Here is a 13,785-nt window from a genome sequence, read left to right as displayed (position 1 = left end):
TGGAAAAACAGCAGCCAGGAACAAACCGAAATAACCATTTTTATTGAGAGGAGTTAGCTGCTGCCAATAGCCACAGGACAGATAAAGGTAAAAACCCTGCCCTAGGTGATACAGCCCACCCCACCCTGAGGAGCCCTGCATGCCACATGCTGCATTTTGAGCTTTTCAGAGTAATCAAAAGCAAAGGCCAAGCTTATGGGTTTGAATAGCCTCAGGAGCCCTCAGTGACTGGATTGGGGGAGGGGCCATCTGCCACATTATCTGGGGAACCAGACCAGTAATTTCTCTACATGGGAGAACTGATAAAAACTCCAGTTTTCCAGCTGACCTTATTGGTCTCCATACAAGGATCTCTATCCAGCCAAGGGCAGGGTAATACTTTGGGCCACTTGCAGAGAAGTAGCTCTGGGACAGGGAAACACCCACCATATTGCCTGAAAGTTAAACAGCACCTCCCCCACCTAAAGCCTTATGAGAAACAGACTTTTGAGTGATTAAGATTGACAGCTGGCTAGCAGACAAAGGTAGGCAGAGGCAGAGCTCAGGAAACCGAGGGAAGTTTGCTGTCCCAGTCCTGGGTCCCTTGTTGCTAACAAACCTACTTTAGAGGGCAGATTGGTTCCTCCTACTGGCAGCCAAGGCCTGTGGAGACAGACATAAAAGGTGGATCAGTAGATCACTTGGAGCTTCAAGCAGGTTGCTGAAAGCTAAATGACAGTGTCAGACAATGGTTAGCATCTAACAGGAAGCCCAGAATTGGCAGAGAAAACAGAAGAGTAGGATCCAAAGCAGGCTCCCATGGAACACTGAACTCTGCTGAAATGAATAACTCTTCACTATTTTTTTACTTTTTTTCCTTTCTCTTTTTCCCTACCTTTTGTCTTTTCTTTTTTTAATGTTTTCTATTTCTTTTCTTTTATCCCCTTTTTAAATTTAGCTTCTTTTTCTATCTGCTTTATTGTTTTGTTATTATTCTAGTCTCTGTTGTTTCCTTCATATATCTATTTTTCCTCTTCCCTTTTTCTACTCAATTTTTTCTTTTTGTATTTTATTTTCTCACTATTCAATTTTTTTTCTTTCTCTCGGGATTTCTCTCTCTCTCTCTCTCTCTCTCTCTCTCTCTCTCTCTCTCTCTTTTACTTATTTTAGGTCTATCTGCTTTCTCCTCTATTTTCCCTTTCAAACTTTTTTCTTGTCTTTTCATTTCTTTTCTCCCTTCTTTATTTTAAACCATTTTCTTTCCCTTATTTCTTTCATTCTTTATTCTTATTTTCATTATTTAAGCTCTACATCTACATATTCTGCCCCTCTTTTCTTGTTATTTTTTTGTTTGTGCTTTTTTGTTGTTTGATGTTTGTTTTGTTTTTTCCTAATAATCTTTCTTTCTTTTTTTCTATTATTCTTACTCTCTTTTTTCTTTCCTAATTTTCTCTTCTTTGGTGATTGTTTTTGTTGGTGCTGTAGGGGTCTTGTGTACATTTTGGTTTTGTTTCTCCTGTTCCATGTTTGTGTGTGTGTGTGTGTGTGTGTGTGTGTGTGTTGTATTTTGTTCTGTTTGGTTAGCACTTCAACAACAGCTCACACAACATGGTCACAGGTGAGCCATATAGTCAACCAGCCTGAGAGGAGACTCCACCCAAATGGGACAATACCATTCAAGACCCAACTACAACAGGAAAACCCAAATAACTCATTTAAGGGGCTTTCCTAGAGCACCCAGCTCAGGAAAGGTAAGAGATTGCATTACTGGATCCCATAAAACACCTGCTACATAAGACCACCCCACAAAATCTGGGAGGCATAGCAGTTTGATCTAATACATATAAATAAAAACAAAGGGACAGAAAAAATGGAATGACAAAGGAACAACCCCCAAATGAAAGAAAAGGAGGAATCTTCAGAAAATTAACTAAATGAAATGGTGGTAAAAAATTTGTCAGATAAAGAATTCAAAGTAGTGGTAATTAAAAGGGCAAGGACTATGCCCTCCATCTTGCCTCAGGGTAAGGGCTACGCTCTCCATCTTACCCTGGATCCTCCATTTTTAGGCAGCCATGTGCTCAGCAAGGCTTCTTCCCGGAAGCCCAAGCCTCTGCTAGCCACACCCAGGACTTCTTTAAACTAACCAATGACAATCAAGGGAAGTGCGCACCATAGATATGACCACATCCTGTGTAACAAGACACCAACTTGCGCCTGGCCAATCGGCAGGGCCCACAGTCCTTTCTCCTCCCCTTACTCCAACCCCCTATAAAACCCCTCTTCCCACAGGGCTAGCTCTCTCTCTGCCACTTGCTGCTGCGTCAGTAGGGAGGGTAGGGGAGCCAAGCCCGGGCTTGAATACTCTTATGCTTTTGCATCGGACACGGCTGGCTCCCCGGTGTGGTTTCTTGGGGATCCTGAAATCTGGGCATAACAGTAATAAGAGTTCTCAAAGAATTCAGTAGGACTACAGCAACTTAATGAGAATTATATGGGTCTTAATGAGAGCTACACCAAAATGAAAAGAGATCTTAAACCAATAAATAAGAATCTACTAGAAATGAGGAATGACATAGTGGAAATAAAGAACACCCTGGAAGGATTCAAAAGTATACTAGAAGAAGTTGAGGACCAAATCAGTGAATTAGAAGACAAGGTAGAAAAAAACACCAACTCAGAGCAGCAAATGGAAAAAAAAATTGAAGCAGGAGAAGAGTCTAAGGGAGCTTTGGGACAACATGAAACGTAACAACCTTCTTATTATAGGATTAACAGATGGAGCAGAATCCAAGAAAGGAATAGAGAACCTGTTTGAAGAAATAATGGCAGAAAATTTCCCTATCTTAGTGAAGGAAAAAGTCACCCAAGTTTAGGAAACACAGAGTCCCAATCAAGATGAACCTCAAAAGACCAACACCTAGGCACATATTAATTAAAATGGCAAATATTAAAGACAAAGAAAGAATCTTAAAGGCTGCAAGTGAGAGACAGAAAGTTACCTACAAGGGAGCTCCCATTAGACTGTCAGTTGATTTCTCAATAGAAACACTTCAGGCCAGAGGGAATGACATGACGTATAAAAGATAATGAAAGCCAAGGGACTAAACCTAAGACTATCCAGCAAGGCTATCATTCAAAATTGAAGGTGAAATAAAGAGCTTCACAGACAAAAAAAGGCTAAAAGAATTTATTACCACCAAACCAGCACTGCAAGAAATGCTAAAGGGACTGGTGTAAGAAGAAGAAATAGAGAGAAAGAAAAGAACACAGGCATAAAGGATAAGAATGGCAACAAATAAGTACCAATCAATAATAGCCTTAAATGTATATGGATTAAATGCTCCAATAAAAAGACATAGGGTAGCTGAATGAATAAGAAAACATGACCTTATATATGCTGTCTACAAGAGACCCACCTCAAAACAAAGGACTCACACAGAATGAATGTGAAGGGATGGGAAAAAATTTACCTGGTAAATGGAAATGAAAAAAAAAATCTGGGTAGGAATACTCATACCTGTCAAAATAGACTTCCATGTGAAGACCATAACAAGTGATAATGAAGGCCACTTAATAATACTAAAGGGATCAATACAACAGGAGGATATAACTCTGGTAAAAACATATGCACCCAATAGAGGAGCATCCAAATATATAAAAAAGCTTCTGGAGCATTTTAAGGGAGAGATTTACAGCAATAAAATCATAGTAGGGGACTTCTACACCCCACTACCATTACTGGATATATATTCTAGACAAAAATCAACAAGGAAACAGTGATTCAAAATGATACACTGGATCAGATGGAAAGAATTGACATTTTCAGAACATTTTAACCCAAAGCTACAGAATATACATTCTTCTCAATTGCACAAGGGACACTTTCAAAGATAGACCACATGTTAGGACACAAACTAAATCTCTACAAGTTCAAGAAGATTAAATAATATCAAGTATCTTCTCAGATCACAAATGAATGAAATTAGAAATCAACTGCAGTAAGAACACTCAAAAACACATGAAGGATAAATAGCATGTTGTAAACAACGAATGGATCACTAATGACATCAAAAAAGAAATAAAAAACTTCCTGGAAAAAATTAAAATGAACATGCAACAACCCAAAATCTATGGGACACAGTGAAAGCATTTGTGAGAGGGAAGTTCATAGCACTATAGGCCTACTTCAAAAAACAAAAAAAAATTAATAAGTTATCTAACCCTACAACTTGAAGAATCAGGAAGAGGGCAAGAAGAAAAACCCAGAGGAAATAGAAGGAAGGAAATAATAAAGATCAGAATGGAAATAAATGATATAGGGACTCAAAAAACAATGAAAAAGATCAATAAAACCAAGAGCTGGTTCTCTGAAAAGATAAACAAAATTGATGAAACTCTAGCCAGACTAATCAACATACAAAGAGAGAAGACCCAAATAAAATCAGAAATGAAAGAGGTAAAGTAACAACTGACCCCACAGAAATACACAAGACCATAAAAAGTTAATAATAATACTATTAATGACTATATTTCCACAAACCAGACAATCTGGATGAAATGGACAAATTTCCAGAAAAATACAATCTTCCAAAACTCAATCAGGAAGAATCAGAAAACCTGAATAGGTCGATAACTACCGATGAAATTAAAGCAGTAATAAAAACTAAAAAACTTCCAATAAGCAAAAGCCCTGGTCTGGACAGCTTCACAGGGGAGTTTTACCAAACATTCAAAGAAGAACTAACACCTATGCTCCTCAAACTATTCCAAAATTCCAAGAGGAATCAACACTTCTAAGCTTTTTCTATGCAGCCAGCCAGCATTATTCCAATTCTAAAACCAGATAAAGACACTACAAAGAAAGAGAACTAGAGGCCAATATCCCTAATGAACATAGATGCTAAAATCCTCAATACAATATTAACAAATTGGATCCAGCAATATATTTAAAAGATCATACACCATGACCAAGTAGTACTCATTCCAGGGGTGCAAGGGTGGTACAATACTTGCAAATCAATAAATGTGACACATCAATAAACAATTGAAAGATAAAAATCACATGACCATATCAATAGATGCAGAAAAAGCATTTGACAAAATCCAACACCCTATTTTGATAAAAACTCAGCAAAGTAGAAATAGAGGGATCATACCTCAACATAATAAAAGCCTTATGTGACAAACCTACAGCCAATATCATACTCAATGGAAAAATATTAAAACCATTTCCCTTAAGAACAGGAACAAGATAAGGATATCCACTTTCACCACTCTTATTCAACACTAGAGGCTGCACTGGTGGGGTCCCTCAGCCTGGCTTGCGGGATTGGGCTGAAACTGGCTCTCCAACATTCCCCAAGGGGTCCTGGATTGTGAGAGGGTGCAGGCCAGGCCAGGGGACCCCACCGGTGCACAATTGGGGCCAGGGAGGGACTGTGGGAGGGCTTCAGGGCGTGTTCAGCCTGTCTCGCCCAGTCCTGATCAGCTGGACCCCAGCAGCAAGCTAACCTACCTGTCAGAGCATCTGCCCCCTGGTGGTCAGTGCACGTCATTGGTTGAACAGTCAAACCAATGGTCGGACATTTAGCATATTAGGCTTTATTATATAGCACTAGAGGCCTGGTGCACGAAATTCGTGCATGGCGGGGGGTGGTGGAGTCCCTCAGCCTGGCCTGCACCCTCTCCAATCTGGGACCCCTGCCTGCCTGATCACCCCTAACCACCTCTGCCTGCCAGCCTGATCCTCCTAACTGCTCTCCCCTGGTGGCCTGATCCCCCTAACTGCTCTCCCCTGTCAGCCTGATTCCCCTAAGTGCTCTCCCCTGATGGCCTAATCCCACTAACTGCTCTCCCCTGATGGCCTGATCCCACTAACTGCTCTCCCCTGCCGGCCTGATTGCCCTACCTGCTCTCCCCTGACAGCCTGATCCCCCTAAGTGCTCTCCCCTACTGGCCTAATCCCCCTAACTGCTCTCCCCTGCTGGCCTGATCCCCCTAACTGCTCTCCCCTGCTGACCTGGGTCCCCTAACTGCCCTAACTGCTCTCCCCTGCCGGCCTGATTTTCCTAACTGCTCTCCCCTGCTGGCCTGATTGCCCTAACTGGTCTCCCCTGCCAGCCTGATCCCTTTAACTGCTCTCCCTTGTTGGCCTGATCGCCCCTAACCGCCTCTGCCTCAGCCCCTACCACCATGGCTTTGTCTGGAAGGACGTCCAGAAGGATGTCTGGAAGATGTCTGGTCTAATTAGCATATTACCCTTTTATTAGGATAGATAGTACTGGAAGTCCTAGCTCTAGTGATCAGACAAGACGAAGAAACAAACGACATCCAAATTGTAAAGGAGGAAATAAAATTCTCACTATTCACAGATGACATGATATTGTACACAGAAAACCCTAAAGCAGCGGTTCTCAACCTGTGGGTCACGACCATCGGAAAACACATATAGCATATCAGATATTTACATTATGATTCATAACAGTAGCAAAATTACAGTTATGAAGTAGCAACAAAAATAATTTTATGGTTGGGGGGGTCACCACAACATGAAGAACTGTATTAAAGGGTTGCAGCATTAGGAAGGTTGAGAACCACTGCAAAGGCTCCACCAAAAAACTACTAGATTTAATAAATGAATTTGGCAATGTAGCAGGATACAAAATCAACACCCAAAATTTGATGGCTTTTTTATACACCAACTAGAGGCCCAATGCACGAAATTCATGCAAGAGTAGACCTTCCTTCCCGCAACTGCCGGCACCAGCTTCCCTTTGGCACCCAGAACCCAAGCTTCCCTTGCAGCCCGACTTTGTCTGGAAGGTCATCTGGAAGGATGTCTGGAAAGACATCCAGTCTAATTAGCATTAGCATATTACACTTTTGTTATTATAGATAATGAATTCTCAGAAAGAGAAACTAAACAATCCCATTTACCATTGCAAGAAAAATATTAAGATACTTAGGAAAAAACTTAACCAAGGAGATAAAAGACTTGTACTCAGAAAACTACAGAAAATTGAAAGAAGAGAAAGAGGAAGATATAAATAAGTGGAAGAATATACAGTGTTCATGGATGGGTAGAATTAACATCATTAAAATGTCCATACTACCCAAGGCAATCTACAGATTCAATGCAATCCCTATTAAAACACCAACAGTATATTTCACAGATCTAGAACAAATACTCCAAAATTTTATATGGAACCAAAAAAGACCCTGAACAGCTGTAGCTTGAGAAAAAACAAACAAAGTTGGAGGAATCACAATGCCACATATCAAGTTATACTAGAAAGCCATTGTAATCAAAATAGCCTGATAGTGGCACAAGAAACGGTATATAGATCAGTGGAACAGAACAGAGAACCCAAAAATCGACCCAAGCCATTATGCTCAATTAATATTTGACAAAGGAGGCAAGAGCATATGATGGAGTAAAGACAGTCTCTTCAATATATGGTGCTGGGAAAATTGGATAGGTACATGCAAAAAAATGAAAGTCCACCAATTTACACCATACACAAGAATAAACTCAAAATGGATAAAAGACTTTAATGTAAGTCGTGAAACTATAAAAATATTAGAAGAAACCATAGGCAGTCCAGCTGGCGTGGCTCAGTGGTTGAGGGTTGACCTATCAACCAGGAGGTCACGGTTCAATTCCTGGTCAGGGCACATGCCTGCATTGCAGGCTCTATCCCCAGTGTGGGGAGTGCAGGAGGCAGCCGATCAATGATTCTCTCTCATCATTGGTGTTTCTATCTCTTTCTCCATCTCCCTTCCTCTCTGAAATAAATAAAAACACATTTTAAAAAAGAAAACAAAAAAAGGAAGAAACCATAGGCAGCAAAATCCCAGACATCTCTCATAGCAATATGTTTACTGATACATCTCATAGGACAAGGGAAACTAAGGAGAAAATAAACAAATGTGACTACATCAAAATAAAAAGCCTCTGCACAGCAAAAGAAACCATCAACAAAATGAAAAGACAGCCCACTTCATGGAAGAACATATTTGCCAATGATTCATCTGATGAGGGGTTATTTGCAAAATATATTGGGAACTCATACAACTTAACAAAAGGAAGAAAAACAATCCAATTAAAAAATGGGCAAGGGACCTAAATAGACACTTAGACATACCGAAGGCTAAGTGGCATATGAAAAAATGCTGGAAGTCACTAATCATCTGAGAGATGCAAATTAAAATGACAATGAGGTATCACCTCACAGCTGTCAGAATGGCTATCATCAACAAATCAACAAACGAAGTGTTGAAGATGTGGAGAAAAGAGAACCCTAGTACACTGCTGGTGGGCATGCAGATTGGTGCAGCCACTGTGAAAAACAGTATGGAGTTTCCTGAAAAAAATAAAAATGGAATTCCCATTTGATCCAGTGATCCCACTCCTGGGAATATATCCTACAAATCCTGAAACTCCAATCAGAAAGAATATATGTGCCCCTATGTTCATAGCAGTACAATTTACAATAGCTAAGATTTGAAACAGCCCATGTTCCCATTAGCAGATGAGTGAATTAAAAAAGCTGTGGTATGTTTACATGATTACTATGCGGCTGTAAAAATGAAAGAACTCTTACTATTTGCAACAGTATGTATTGACCTGGAGAGTATTATGCTAAGCGAAATAAGCCAGTCAGAGAAAGACAAGTATCACATGATCTCACTCCTATGTGGAATCTAATGAACAAAATAAACTGATTAACAAAATATATCCAGAGACATAGAAGCATGGAACAGACTGTGGAATCTCAGAGGGAAGGCAGGGGTAGGTGGATGAGAAGAGATCAACCAAAGAACTTGTATGCATATATGCATAACCCATGGACACAGAAAACAGGGTGGTGAAGGCCTGGGGTAGGGGGCAGGGGCAGGCTAGCAGAGATCAGTGGAGGAAAAAGAGGATATATATAATACTTTCAACAATAAAGATTTTTTTAAAAAGATACTTATAATTTTGAAAAATTTAAAAAAATGTATTACCATGTAATTCATGCCATTCCTCTTTTGGGAATGTACCCACCAAAATTTCAAGCAGTGCCCAGAAGAGGTATTGGTACACATATTCATGGTGGTATTACTCACAATAGCTAAAAAGTGGAAACAATGTAAGCATCTATTGATAGATGAATGGATAAGTATAATCCAATATACACATACAGTGAAATATTACTCAGTCTTTAGAAAGGAAGGGATTTCTGACATATGCTAAAACATAGATGAAGCTTGGGGACATTATGCTAAATAAAATAAACCAGTCATAAAAGTCAAATACTGTATGATTCCACTTATAAGAGATACTTAGAGTAGTCAAAATCACATAGATGGAAAATAGAGTGGTAGTTGCTAGTGTTTATAGAGTCTCAATCTTGTAAGATAAAGAGTTCTGGACATGGATGGTGGTGATGTTCCACAACAACATGAATGTACTTAATGCCACTTAACTGTACACTTAAAAATTGTTAAGATGGCAAATTTATGTCATCTGTGTTTTGCCACAATAAAAAAATGTGAGACAGGCTTGTTTGGCTCTGTGATTGAGTATCGACCTATGAACCAGGAGGTCACAGTTTGATTCCTGGTCAGGGCACATGCCCGGGAGACAGCTGATAAATAATTCTCTCTCATCATTGATATTTCTATCTCTCCCTCTCCCTTCCTCTCTAAAATCAATAAAAATATATATTTTTTAAAATAGCTGCTTAGGAGGCCACTCCAGTCTTGAGTGAATTTGGAATGCAAGGGCAAAATAAAGTCAAGTCCTTGAACTGAACCCTCAGGGAGCCACCAGGCAGGTCAAACACAAAACCATAACTCTTTGAGAACAAGGTCTGTATTACCCCCATTGGAACCAGTAAGCTGGCCATTCTATGGCTCTAGCTGAGCTGTTGATTTGGGGACGGCAGGCAGGAAAGTAAAAATGCCATAACACTCTCTTACTGAAACTCAGCATCACCCCCCCCCCCTTTTTTTTAGGAAAGCAAGAATTTATTGACCTCAGCAAAAATATACTTAGGAGAGTGAACAAGGAAGAGCATAGAAGAAGCAACAGCAGAGCCTAGTCTGGGTTGCCTTAGCTCACTGGCAAGTCAGAGAATAGGGGGCATTGGAGACAGGTTCAGGGGGTTAGCATGGGATGAACTGCCACTGCCCATTGCTCCCCTGGTTGCAAGTCTCATGGGGCCCCTTAGAGGTAAGGGGATATGTGCAGGGGGAGGGGGAGAGGGAGAGGGGAAAGGGAATGGCCTGGGCGTGCTCCCCAGAGAGCATGCTGGGACCTTCATTTTCAAGGGTTTTAAAGTCTGGACATTTAGGGGAGGTTTTTGGGGTGGATCAATATAATATTCATTAGCTTTATGCTGATGTACCAAAATGAAATTTATTCTCTTAATTTGTCTGCTTTTGGATGTGGTTGGCAAATGGCACTTAATTGGATTTCTATTATCTGTCTCCCTGAGTAGTGTGATTGAAGCAATTTACCCACTGGTGGGGGAGGAAGTGAAAACCATTTACTCTTTTTTAAAAAATTTAAATTCTTTATTGTTTAATGTATTACATAAGTCTTCTTTTTCCCCCATTGACCTCTCCTCAGCTACTTCCAACCCCCAGTACATGCCCTCCCCCCGCAATCTGTGTCCATTGGTTATGCTCATATGCATGTATACAAGTCCTTTGGTTAATTTCTTACCCCCTCACATTTACTCTTAAGTGTCCCTGGGTTAAGGAAGATAAGATTTACTAGGTGGCTGCAAACTGCTGTTTAACTATCTGCCTTAGTTGCCCTATTTTGCTTGTCCTAGAATTTTCTTAGCCTCTTACTATTCTATAATATACCCCCCTCAGAGACTTGCATAAAATCTTTTAGGGTAGATGAGGGCAGATGGTCTGTCTTTAGTAACTGCTTCCTGCTGATAATGGGTGTGTTCCCTACCTACATTAGGAACCTCTCCCTGCCTGATCTAAGGGAGACAAGGGAATGGGATTTGAGACTGAAATAGAGAGGCCATTGGTTGATTCTTCTAAAGTAGGGATGGGCTGCAATTCCGGAAGTGTCATCATTTTGACATGGAGTCTCACTTCAGGTTATGGTGATGTAGATAGAACTATATTATGTAAACAAGTAATTATGCATTTAATAATGAGTATGTCTATAAAAACAGAAGAAAAAAACAATGGTTAATGATCATAAAAAATTATAAACCAGTTTCTGAGTCTGTAAGACTGTCAGTCGAGAAGGCTTTAAGTTTCTTTTGCTGGAATGAAAGCAAGCAGTGACAATTTGACAGCATCAGATGCTCAGGTAAATTCTGTGTGGTTGATATTGTGTAAGGAGTTTCTAATAATTCCAAGTCAAAGGATGGGAGAAAAAATGAAACATTAGCTTGGAAGGTTGAAGACAACCAGAAGAATTAAGGAATCAGTTTACTTTAGAGGTAAAAATAAAATTTTAAACTTTGAAGACAATCAACTGCACTAGTGTCCAATATCCACATTTGGACATTGTGATTTCCATGGAAACACAATTTTTCTCCCTAAAATTACCTTCATTTTTATCAAAGAGATTGCATTAAATCCAGTTTTAATTTGACCCGATTATTTGTATAAACACAATAAGAATAGTAGCTGATTACATGGGCTTTTAAAAATCTGCTTTGCTAGAATTTCTATTCATAAGAAATCTTCAGATGGGGCACAGAAGCCAAGCCACACAGTTTCCATCCAGCTTTTCCTGCAATACCTATAGGTTTGGGTGAATTGCTCAAGTTCTTGAGGTCCCCAAACTGTCTTGAGGTTCTTTCTTTGGCATCTCCCAGGAAAGAAGCCTTCATCCCCCACTTGGAAAGACTGCCATGAAACATGTGAATAAGCAAGGTACCAGGCCATTTTTTTCAAGAGGCATTTTTTAAAAATTAAATCTTTATTGTTCAGATTATTACAGTTGTTCCTCTTTTTCCCCCCATAGCTCCCCTCCACCCGGTTCCCATCCCACCCTCTGCCCTTACCCCCGCCCCCCACTGTCCTCATCCATAGGTGTACAATTTTTGTCCAGTCTCTTCCCACACCCCCCAAACCCTTCCCTCCCCCCCAAGAATAGTCAGTCCACTCCCTTTCTATGTCCCTGATTCTATTATATTCACCAGTTTATTCTGTTCATCAGATTATTTATTCACTTGATTTTTAGATTCACTTGTTGATAGATATGTATTTGTTGTTTATAATTTGTATCTTTACCTTTTTCTTCTTCTTCCTCTTCTTAAAGGATACCTTTCAGCATTTCATATAATACTGGTTTGGTGGTGATGAACTCTTTAGCTTTTTCTTATCTGTGAAGCTCTTTATCTGACCTTCAATTCTGAATGATAGCTTTGCTGGATAAAGTAATCTTGGTTGTAGGTTCTTTGCATTCATTACTTTGAATATTTCTTGCCATTCCCTTCTGGCCTGTAAAGTTTCTGTTGAGAAATCAGCTGACAGTCGAGTGGGTACTCCCTTGTAGGTAACTGACTGTCTTTCTCTTGCTGCTTTTAGGATTCTCTCTTTGTCTTTTGCTCTTGGCATTTTAATTATGATGTGTCTTGGTGTGGTCCTCTATGGATTCCTTTTTTGGGGGTTCTCTGCGCTTCCTGGACTTGTAAGTCTATTTCTTTCCCCAGGTAGGGGAAGTTTTCTGTCATTATTACTTCAAATAGGTTTTCAATATTTTGCTCTCTCTCTTCTTCTGGCACCCCTATAATTCGGGTGTTGGTACGCTTGAAGCTGTCCCAGAGGCTCCTTACACTATCTTCATATTTTTGGATTCTTTTTTCTTTTTGTTTTTCTGGTTGGGTGTTTTTGCTTCTTCGTATTTCAAATCTTTGACTTGATTCTTGCGATCCTCTAGTCTGCTGTTAGATCTCTGTATATTATTCTTTATTTCAGTCAGTGTATGCTTAATTTCTAGTTGGTCCTTTTTCATACCCTTGAGGGTCTCACTAGATTTCTTGAGGGTCTCACTAAATTTATCAGCAGTTCCTAGAAAATTCTTGAAAAACCTTATAACTGTGGTTTTGAACTCTATATCCAGTAGTTTGCTTTCCTCCATTTCTGTCATTTGTGACCTGTTTCTTTGTCTCCACATTTTTTATGCTTCCCTGTGTTGATAGAGTGGCTTTCTGTGCTTGGTGTCCTATAGGGCCCAGTGGCTCAGCCTCCCCAATTACCTGAGGTGGACACTCTTGGTGCACCCCTTTGTGGGCTTTGTGCACAGTCTTGTTGTAGTTAAGCCTTGATTGTTGTTGGTATCACTGGGAGGAATTGACCTCCAGGCCAATTGGCTGTGAGAATCAGCTGTGTCTATGGTGGGAGAACTTCTGTGCTGGAGACACCCTTCTGGGGCAAGACTTGCTTCAGTGGGGCTTTGGTGCTCACTGAGTCTGCCCCCCTGAGTGTGTCCCTTATGGATCTGAGGAGTTGTAATCTGGATGGTCCCACTCTGACCACTGGGTACACTGGCTCTTGGATCTCTAAGGAAGTGCTAATTTAGCCTCTGCCTGAGGCTACCCAGCAGGAGCTACGGAGAGATCTGCAGATTCATCTTCTTTGTTTGGTGTTTGGAGGTGCCCAGATGAGGCCCAGCTGTGAAGCAATGCAAGCTGCTGTAGGGCCTTGGGCCTTCTTTTGGATGTTCTGAGTCTCTCTGACCCAGCTGCAGTTTGTTAGGTAATTTTCAGATTGCAAAGGGCCAGGACTTTCATATGCAAAAGCCTCTGCACACAGCTTGGGTGGGGCAGGGTCTCAGGG

This window comes from Myotis lucifugus, unplaced genomic scaffold (genome assembly GCF_000147115.1).
Source record: "Myotis lucifugus unplaced genomic scaffold, Myoluc2.0 scaffold_2, whole genome shotgun sequence".
NCBI lineage: Eukaryota > Metazoa > Chordata > Mammalia > Chiroptera > Vespertilionidae > Myotis > Myotis lucifugus.
The sequence above is the reverse complement of the archived record's forward strand: the minus strand, read 5'-3'. Positions refer to the sequence as shown.